We start from the raw sequence: 11,649 nt of genomic DNA on the forward strand, positions 1-11,649 counted from the left end.
AAAAAATTTATGGTTTTGGCCCTTAAAATCCCTTATTACGTAACATATGACCTAAATTTTTATATGAATAGATTTGGATTGTTGAGATGAACATTTTTTGTTCTTTGACTTATACCAAAATATTAACGATTTTTGAGATATTTGATCTAGACTTTGAGCCCTTCTAGATCCCTAATTTAAGAGGCTAGCCCCTAAATCTTGATATTTTCGAAAAGATCTCGTAAATGTGCACAACTTTTGTTCTACATGTCTTAACAAAATATTTGCAAGAAAAAAGATATTGGAGATCAAAGGTCAAAAATGGCCGAAATCAGCGAAAAATTTTGGCATCCATTTTTTCAGGTCCAGGCGAGCTTTTAGGCAAATCGCCTCCGGTAAAATCGAATCCCCCACAAATCTTCTAAAATGTTTACTCTATCTTGTGTAGAAATTTCAAGACTCTAGCTTCAAAACTAACGGAGGAGATGTGTGGACAACAAGGCCCTTCAAAAAGTCACTAAAAGAGAGATAACTCCTGACCGGAAGTGACGTCAAGCACGAAATTTTGCAAGCAAAGTCTCGTCACCAAAAGACATCTTTCCTGAAAATTTCGTGAAAATCGATCGAGAAATGGCTGAGAAAAACGCGTGTACTACCAAGGAAAATAATAATAATAATAACTAGTAATCCTAATTGTTCGCGAACAATTAGAGGTCTTTCCACCTTTTCTGGATTTGTTTCTTGACCTTCAATCTTGATCCATTCTTCAGTAGGTCAAATGAGGCCAAAAAACTTTCAAGACAATGTAAACTTGGAAAACTTTCAGGGGCCATAACTATTTAAAGGGGTTGGTGAATCTTTTCGCACTGAATAGATTGAAGAGTCTACTAAATCAGTACAAAACATTAATGATTAAGGTTTGGTATCTCCAGGGTTAACGGTTTCGAAGGACTAGCGATAACAAGCTTTATTTGTAAGATGGGCAATCATTTTTAAAGGAGCCCGGCTTAAGGGCCAAGAAAGATGTTTTAATTGGTTTTAAAAGAACATACTAATGATGCAATGAAAAATGATGTATGTTGAAAGACAAAAGAGATATAAAAAGAGCTAAATTCTCAATATTTGAAGTAACTTTGACCTTTGACCTGTACCTAATATTCAGGGTCAAAGGTCAATGATCACATTGCAGTTGGTCCCATGTTTCTATGATTATCCGTTTAAAAGTTAACGATTAGCACAAACACATAAAAGGGCAATAACTCATATAAGGGGTCAGCGGATCCTTTCACACTGAATATGTTGAAGTTGTGCTTTGAGAAACCGAAGACATTGGTGAAGGTTTGGTGTGTCTATGGTCTATGGTTTCAAAGGGGTATCGATAACAAGGTTAATAATGTAAGGGGCAATAACTTTTAAAGGGGTCAATCTTAGGGTACAGGAATTAAGTCTTTAAAATAGATTTAAAAGGACATACTAAAGATGCAATGATATGTAGTATATGTTGAAAGACAAAAGAGATCTAAAAAGAGCTAACTTTCTCATATTTTGAATGGCCTTGACCTTTGACCTTGACATAAATTAAAAGGTCAAAGGATGAGGATTCTAATGCAGTTGGTCCCATGTCTCTAGGATAAATGGTTTTAATTTTTTTTAATTATTTCTAAAAATGAAAAACTTTCAGGGGCAATAACTCATAAAAGGGGTCGAAGAATATTATCGCAATGAATAGATTGAAGAGTCTCCTTGAATAGTTGAAGACATTGGTGAAGGTTTGGTGTCTCTACGGTCTATGGTTTCAGAGGAGTAGCGATAACAAGGTTAATACTGTAAAGGGCAATAACTTTTAAAGGGGTCAATCTTTGGGTACAGGAATTAAATCTTTAAAATAGATTTAAAACGACATACTAAAGATGCCATGATATGTAGTATATGTTGAAAGACAAAAGAGATATAAAAAGAGCTAAATTTCTCATATTTTGAATGACCTTGACCTTTGACCTTGACATAAATTAAAAGGTCAAAGGATGAAGATTCTAATGCAGTTGGTCCCATGTCTCTAGGATAAATGTTTTTAATTTTTTTCAATTATTTCTAAAAATTAAAAACTTTCAGGGGCAATAACTCATAAAAGGGGTCGAAGAATCTTTTTGCAATGAATAGATTGAAGAGTCTCCTTGACTAGTCGAAGACATTGGTGAAGGTTTGGTATCTTTACGGTGTACGGTTTCGGAGGAGTAGCGATAACAAGGTTAATACTCTAAGGGGCAATAACTTTTAAAAGTGTCAGTCTTAAGGTACAGGAATTAAATCTTTAAAATAGATTTAAAAGGACATACTAAAGATGCAATGATATGTAGTATATGTTGAAAGACAAAAGAGATATAAAAAGAGCTAAATTTCTCATATTTTGAATGACCTTGACCTTTGACCTTGACATAAATCAAAAGGTCAAAGGATGAAGATTCTAATGCAGTTAGTCCCATGTCTCTAGGATAAATGGTTTTAAATTTTTTCAATTATTTGTAAAAATTAAAAACTTTCAGGGGCAATAACTCATAAAAGGGGTCGAAGAATCATTTCGCAATGAATAGATTGAAGAGTCTCCTTGACTAGTCGAAGACATTGGTGAAGGTTTGGTATCTTTACGGTGTACGGTTTCGGAGGAGTAGCGATAACAAGGTTAATATTCTAAGGGGCAATAACTTTTGTAGGGGTCAGTCTTAAGGTACAGGAATTAAATCTTTAAAATAGATTTAAAAGGACATACTAAAGATGCAATGATATGTAGTATATGTTGAAAGACAAAAGAGATCTAAAAAGAGCTAAATTTCTCATATTTTGAATGACCTTGACCTTTGACCTTGATATAAATCAAAAGGTCAAAGGATGAAGATTCTAATGCAGTTAGTCCCATGTCTCTAGGATAAATGGTTTTAAATTTTTTCAATTATTTGTAAAAATCAAAAACTTTCAGGGGCAATAACTCATAAAAGGGGTTGACGAATCATTTCGCAATGAATAGATTGAAGAGTCTCCTTGACTAGTCGAAAACATTGATGAAGGTTTGGTATCTTTACGGTGTATGGTTTCGGAGGAGTAGCGATAACAAGCTTTTATTGCAAAAGGGGCAATAACTCCTTGAGGGGTCAAAGTTCATATACGCAGGGTGAACTGCCAAAATCTTTTAAGGAGTACATTCTTATGGACTATAAATCTTTTCGATAAATCTTGAAACTCAAAATCACGGGGAGGAAAAATAATAATAATAATAATAATAATAATAATAATAAACAGAAGAATATCAATAGGTCTTTCCACAGAAAGATGGAAAGACCTAATGAAGAAGAAGAACGCGAACAATAATAGTAAGGTCTTCCGCAGGAGACGGAAGACCTTAATAAGAAGAAGAAGAAGAAACAGAGTAAAACCAATATGTTCCCAAACTTCGTTTGGGGAACATAATAACTAGTACTTATTGTAACGGGGACCGTTACACATGTTCCCCAAACATTCCCCCATTTAGTAAGTGGTGACATTTATTTCAGTACAAGTGGTTTTGACCATTGCAAACTGTTTAGCATGTGAATATATAACTATATTATAACGTTCAGTCCATTTCATACTAGTTCAAATCAGTTATAAAGATCTGAGAATTTTGTGCACGTGCACATACGTGCATGCACGTGCATATACATAATTCGACCATCTCGATACATTAGAAGTCTTACTATATGAGTACAAGAGAAGTTTCACAACTGTTCAATGAAAAACGAGAAATTAACGGCAACTCAAAACTACAAAGACCAAAATCAATGCACGTGCATACACGTGCACGTGAGTACCACACAACAATTTTGTTGGTGCTAATCAATAGACATTTGAACAATATACTTACTATATGAATTTGGTATCCATCGCTTCACTCTTAAGAAAGTTATTAGGATTTCAAAATCGTCCAATCAGAATTAAGCGCACGTGCATGCGCGTGCACGGAAGTGATTTTGAGACTATTAATAAATTGAGAGGCCCAAAACATACCTGCAACCTAATTTTCAAACCTATTCATTGCAATCTCAAAATGTTATAGACCAAAACTTAAATTTAGACGTCAAAAATTACAATGCACGCACATTCACGCGCACGCAATTTTGATAATGGAGAATTTGTTGACACCATTTCATAGACATTCATATCATAGATCCTCAGGGTAAATTTGAATTCATTTCAGTTTTTAATTCAATAGTTATGACCATTTTAGTACCCGAAAAATGAAAGAAAAGATATGCACGTGCATACACGGGCACGTGAGTATGACTCAGCATCAATGTTGATGTCATTCAATAGACATTTGATAGATATACTTACAGTATGAATTTCATATTGTTTCCATCATTTATAAGAAAGTTATGGCGATTTCAAAATCGTCCAATCAGAATTAAGTACACGTGCATGCACGTGCCGGATATTTATTTTGACTGTTTTCATTTGTTTAGAATATCAAGATAGATATACAATACAAGGTTGAAAAGATTTTGACAAAAAACAAAAAAGTTTTGGTCATTGAAAGAATTGAATATTCAAATGTCAATGCACGTGCATCCGCATGCGTGTTTTCAAAATTTATAACATAGATTTGTAGATATTTATAATCTTTACATATCCTGCAAATATCATCAAATTGTCTTAATTTACATGAAAGTTATAAACGGTTTTGTATTATCCAATCAAATTGAAGCACACGTGCATGCGCGTGCAGAATTGAAATTTTGACGATGCCAAGCGGTTAAGGGTCTCAAGATATACCAGTAATATAAATATCAAACGATTTCATTGAAAAATAAAAAAGTTAGACGCATTCCAAAGTTTGTAAACAAAAAATCCAATGCACGTGCATGCACATGCATGCATTATCAGACAAAATGACGTTCGTTCCGCACATCTACAAAGAGTATTCTATCATCCTAAAAAGGTTTCGTCTTGATCCCTTGAGTAGTTTCTGAGAACACTACCGGACAATAAAGCGTGACAAGAATAAAGAAAGAATAATAATAATAACTAGTACTTATTGTAACGGGGACCGTTACACATGTTCCCTAAACATTCCCCCATTTAGCAAGTGGTGTCATTTATTTCAGTACAAGTGGTTTTGACCATTGCAAACCGTGAAACATGTGAATATATAACTATTTTATAACGTTCAGTCCATTTCATGCTAATACAAATCAGTTATAAACATCTGAGACTTTTGTGCACGTGCACGTACGTGCATGCACGTGCATATACATAATTCGACCATCTCGATACATTAGAAGTCTTACTATGTGAGTACAAGAGAAGTTTCACAACTGTTCAATGAAAAACGAGAAATTAACGGCAACTCAAAACTACAAAGACCGAAATCAATGCACGTGCATACACGTGCGCATGAGTACCACACAACAATTTTGTTGATGCTAATCAATAGACATTTGAACAATATACTTACTATCTGAATTTGGTATCGATCGCTTCACTCTTAAGAAAGTTATTAGGATTTCAAAATCGTCCAATCAGAATTAAGCGCACGTGCATGCGCGTGCAGGGAAGTGATTTTGAGACTATTAATAAATTGACTGCCCAAAACATACCTGCAACCTAATTTTCAAACCTATTCATTGCAATCTCAAAATGTTATAGACCAATACTCAAATTTAGACATCAAAAATTACAATGCACGCGCATTCACGCTCACGCAATTTTGATAATGGAAAATTTGTTGACACCATTTCACAGACATTCATATCATAGATCCTCAGGTAAATTTGAATTCATTTCAGTTTTTAATTCAATAGTTATGACCATTTTAGTACCCGAAAAATGAAAGAAAAGCTATGCACGTGCATACACGGGTACATGAGTATGACTCAGCATCAATGTTGATGTCATTCAATAGACATTTGATAGATATACCCACAGTATAAATTTCATATTGTTTCCATCATTTATAAGAAAGTTATGGCGATTTCAAAATCGTCCAATCACAATTTAGCACACGTGCATGCACGTGCCGGATGGTAATTATGACTATACACTTTTGTTAAGAATATCAAGATACATATACAATACAAGTTTGAAAAGATTTTGACAAAAAACAAAAAAGTTAGGGTCATTGAAAGAATTGAACCTTCAAAAGACAATGTATGTGCGTGCGCATGCGCGTTTGCAATTTTTATTACATCGATCTGTAGATATTTGACATGTCTACCTATCCTGTAAATATCATTAAATTTCTTTGATTGGCTTGAATGTTATAAACGGTTTTGTATTATCCAATCAGATTGAAGCACACGTGCATGCGCGTGCAGAATTGAAATTTTGACGATGCCAAACAGTTAAGGGTCCCATGATATACCTACGATATAAATAGTAAACGATTTCATTGAAAAATAAAAAAGTTAGACTAATTCCGAAGTTTGTAAACAAAAAATCTAATGCACGTGCATGCACATGCATGCATTTTCAGACAAAATGACATTCGTTCCGCACATCTACATATGCTATACTATCATCCTAAAAAGGTTTCATATTGATCCCTTGAGTAGTTTCTGAGAACACTCGTGGACAAAAAAGTCCCAAGAAGAAAGAAAGAAAAATAATAATAATAATAAGAAACAGAGTAAAACCAATATGTTCCCCAACTTCGTTTGGGGAACATAATAATAACTAGTACTTATTGTAACGGGGACCATTACAGATGTTCCACAAACATTCCCCCATTTAGTAAGTGGTGACATTTATATCAGTACAAGTTGTTTTGACCATTGCAAACTGTGTAGCATGTGAATATATATCTTATAACGTTCAGTCCATTTCATACTAGTTCAAATCAGTTATAAAGATCTGAGAGTTTTGTGCACGTGCACGTACGTGCATGCACGTGCAGATAAATAATTCGACCATCTCAATACATCAGAAGTCTTACTATATGAGTACAAGAGAAGTTTCACAACTGTTCAATGAAAAACGAGAAATTAACGGCAACTCAAAACTACAAAGACCGAAATCAATGCACGTGCATACACGTGCGCGTGAGTACCACACAACAATTTTGTTGATGCTAATCAATAGACATTTGAACAATATACTTACTATATGAATTTGGTATCGATCGCTTCACTCTTAAGAAAGTTATTGGGATTTCAAAATCGTCCAATCAGAATTAAGCGCACGTGCATGCGCGTGCAGGGAAGTGATTTTGAGACTATTAATAAATTGACAGGCCCAAAACATACCTGCAACCTAATTTTCAAACCTATTCATTGCAATCTCAAAATGTTATAGACCAATACTCAAATTTAGACGTCAAAAATTACAATGCACGCGCATTCACGCGCACGCGATTTTGATAATGGAAAATGTGTTGACACCATTTCACAGACATTCATATCATAGATCCTCAGGGTAAATTTGAATTCATTTCAGTTTTTAATTCAATAGTTATGACCATTTTAGTACCCGAAAAATGAAAGAAAAGTTATGCACGTGCATACACGGGCACGTGAGTATGACTCAGCATCAATGTTGATGTCATTCAATAGACATTTGATAGATATACTTACAGTATAAATTTCATATTGTTTCCATCATTTATAAGAAAGTTATGGCGATTTCAAAATCGTCCAATCACAATTTAGCACACGTGCATGCACGTGCCGGATGGTAATTATGACAATATACTTTTGTTAAGAATATCAAGATAGATACACAATACAAGTTTGAAAAGATTTTGACAAAAAACAAAAAAGTTAGGGTCATTGAAAGAATTGAACCTTCAAAAGACAATGCACGTGCCTGTGCATGCGCGTTTGCAATTTTTATTACATCGATGTGTAGATATTTGACATGTCTACCTATCCTGTAAATATCATTAAATTTCCTTAATTGGTATAAATGTTATAAACGGTTTTGTATTATCCAATCAAATTGAAGCACACGTGCATGCGCGTGCAGAATTGAAATTTTGACGATGCCAAACAGTTAAGGGTCCCAAGTTATACCTATGATATAGATAGCAAACGATTTCATTGAAAAATAAAAAAGTTAGACTAATTCCAAAGTTTGTAAACAAAAACTCCAATGCACGTGCATGCACATGCATGCATTTTCAGACAAAATGACATTCGTTCCGCACATCTACATATGCTATACTATCATCCTAAAAAGGTTTCGTATTGATCCCTTGAGTAGTTTCTGAGAACACTCGTGGACAAAAAAGTCCCAAGAAGAAAGAAAGAATAATAATAATAATAATAATAATAATAAGAAACAGAGTAAAACCAATATGTTCCCAGACTTCGTTTGGGGAACATAATAATAAGAAACAGAGTAAAACCAATATGTTCCCAAACTTTGTTTGGGGAACATAATAAGTAACAGAGTAAAACCAATATGTTCCCAAACTTTGTTTGGGGAACATAATAATAATAAGAAACCGAGTAAAACCAATATGTTCCCAAACTTCGTTTGGGGAACATAATAAGAAACAGAGTAAAACCAATATGTTCCCAAACTTCGTTTGGGGAACATAATAACTAGTTCTAATTGTAACGGGGACCGTTACAGATGTTCCCCAAACCTCCCCCAATTAAAAAGTGATGTCCTTGTGAATCTATAGGAAAAAAATCATTTTATTTTAGCCTTTAATTACATGTAGTACGTTCAATATGGTCATTTCAGTACCAAGAAATGAAAGAAAGCGTTGCACGTGCATACACGCGCACGCGTGTATGATTCCGAATTTTTGTTGATGTCGTTCAACAGGCATTTGTATCATATACCCACAGTATGAATTTCATAACGTTTCCACCAAATATAAGGAAGTTATAGCGATTTTAAAATCGTCCAATCAGAAATCAGCACACGTGCATGCACGTGCTGAGCAGTAATTTCTAACCACAGCAATTTGTAAGGAGTACCAAGATACATCTAAACCCCTAATATGAATAGAATTTGATGAAAAACAAAAACGTTATCGTCCTTTAAAAATTGAACATTTAAAAAACGTTGCACGCGCATGCGCGTGTGCGTTGGCATTTTTTGTTACACCAACATATAGATACACATATTGTCTACATATGCTGTGAATATCATCTCATTCGCTTCATAAATAAGATAGTTACAAACGTTTTAGCATTATCCAATCAAAATGAAGCGCACGTGCATGCGCGTGCAAATTGGTAATTTTGACCATGTAAATCAGTTAAGGGTCTCAATATCTACCTATGATATGAATTTCAAGCCATTTCAATGAACAACAAAAAAGTTAGACTGATTCCAAAGTTAGCGTACAAATTTTGTAATGCGCGTGCACGCGCATGCGTGCGCGTGCTGGCAAAATAACTATTATTTTTCATATGTACAAATGATATACTATCATCCTATTTAGGTTTTATATCGCTTCCTTCAATATTCTGATTTTCCATTTTTTGTACCAAAATTGCAATGCACGTGCGCGCGCGTGCATGCACGTGCAAACAAAATGACTATCACTATGCACATCTACAAACGCTATACTATCATCCTGGAAAGTTTCATATCGATCCCTTTTGTAGTTTCTGAGAACACTACCGGACAAAAAAGTACCGGAGAAAAAGAATAATAACTAGTTCTAATTGTAACGGGGACCGTTACATATGTTCCCCAAACCTCCCCCAATTAAAAAGTGATGTCCTTTTAAATCTATAGCAAAAAATCATTTTATTTTAGTCTTTAATTACATGCAGTACATTCAATATGGTCATTTCAGTACCAAGAAATGAAAGAAAGTGTTGCACGTGCATGCACGCGCACGCGTGTACGATTCCGAATTTTTGTTGATGTCGTTCAACAGGCATTTGTATCATATACCCACAGTATGAATTTCATAACGTTTCCACCAAATATAAGAAAGTTATAGCGATTTTAAAATCATCCAATCAGAATTCAGCACACGTGCATACACGTGCTTAGCAGTAATTCTAACCACAGCAATTTGTAAGGAATACCAAGACACATCTAAACCATTAATATCAATAGAATTTGATGAAAAACAAAAACCTTATCGTCCTTTAAAAATTGAACATTTAAAAAACGTTGCACGCGCATGCGCGTGTACGTTGGCATTTTTTTTATTACACCAATATATAGATACACATATTGTCTACTTATGCTGTGAATATCATCTCATTCGCTTCATAAATAAGATAGTTACAAACATTTTAGTATTATCCAATCAAAATGAAGCGCACGTGCATGCGCGTGCAAATTGGTAATTTTGACTATGTAAATCAGTTAAGGGTCTCAATATCTACCTATGATATGAATTTCAAGCCATTTCAATGAACAACAAAAAAGTTAGACTGATTCCAAAGTTAGTGTACAAATTTTGAAATGCGCGTGCACGCGCATGCGTGCGCGTGCTGACAAAATAACTATTATTTTTCATATGTACAAATGATATACTATCATCCTATTTAGGTTTTATATCGCTTCCTTCAATATTCTGATTTTCCATTTTTTGTACCAAAATTGCAATGCACGTGCGCGCGCGTGCATGCACGTGCAAACAAAATGACTATCACTATGCACATCTACAAACGCTATACTATCATCCTGGAAAGTTTCATATCGATCCCTTTTGTAGTTTCTGAGAACACTACCGGACAAAAAAGTACCGGAGAAAAAGAATAATAATAATAATAATAACTAGTTCTAATTGTAACGGGGACCGTTACAGATGTTCCCCAAACCTCCCCCAATTAAAAAGTGATGTCCTTGTGAATCTATAGGAAAAAATCATTTTATTTTAGCCTTTAATTACATGTAGTACGTTCAATATGGTCATTTCAGTACCAAGAAATGAAAGAAAGCGTTGTACGTGCATACACGCGCACGCGTGTATGATTCCGAATTTTTGTTGATGTCGTTCAACAGGCATTTGTATCATATACCCACAGTATGAATTTCATAACGTTTCCACCAAATATAAGGAAGTTATAGCGATTTTAAAATCGTCCAATCAGAAATCAGGACACGTGCATGCACGTGCTGAGCAGTAATTCTAACCACAACAATTTGTAAGGAGTACCAAGATACATCTAAACCCCTAATATGAATAGAATTTGATGAAAAACAAAAACCTTATCGTGCTTTAAAAATTGAACATTTAAAAAACGTTGCACGCGCATGTGCGTGTGCGTTGGCATTTTTTGTTACACCAACATATAGATACACATATTGTCTACGTATGCTGTGAATATCATCTCATTCACTTCATAAATAAGATAGTTACAAACGTTTTAGCATTATCCAATCAAAATGAAGCGCACGTGCATGCGCGTGCAAATTGGTAATTTTGACCATGTAAATCAGTTAAGGGTCTCAATATCTACCTATGATATGAATTTCAAGCCATTTCAATGAACAACAAAAAAGTTAGACTGATTCCAAAGTTAGCGTACAAATTTTGTAATGCGCGTGCACGCGCATGCGTGCGCGTACAGAAAAAAGAACTATTATTTTTCATATCTACAAATGATATCCTACCATCCTAATTAGGTTTCATATCGCTTCCTTCAATATTCTGATTTTCCATTTTTTGTACCAAAATTGCAATGCACGTGCGCGCGCGTGCATGCACGTGCAAACAAAATG

This window comes from Ostrea edulis, unplaced genomic scaffold (assembly GCF_947568905.1).
Source record: "Ostrea edulis unplaced genomic scaffold, xbOstEdul1.1 scaffold_65, whole genome shotgun sequence".
NCBI classification, from domain to species: Eukaryota; Metazoa; Mollusca; class Bivalvia; order Ostreida; family Ostreidae; genus Ostrea; species Ostrea edulis.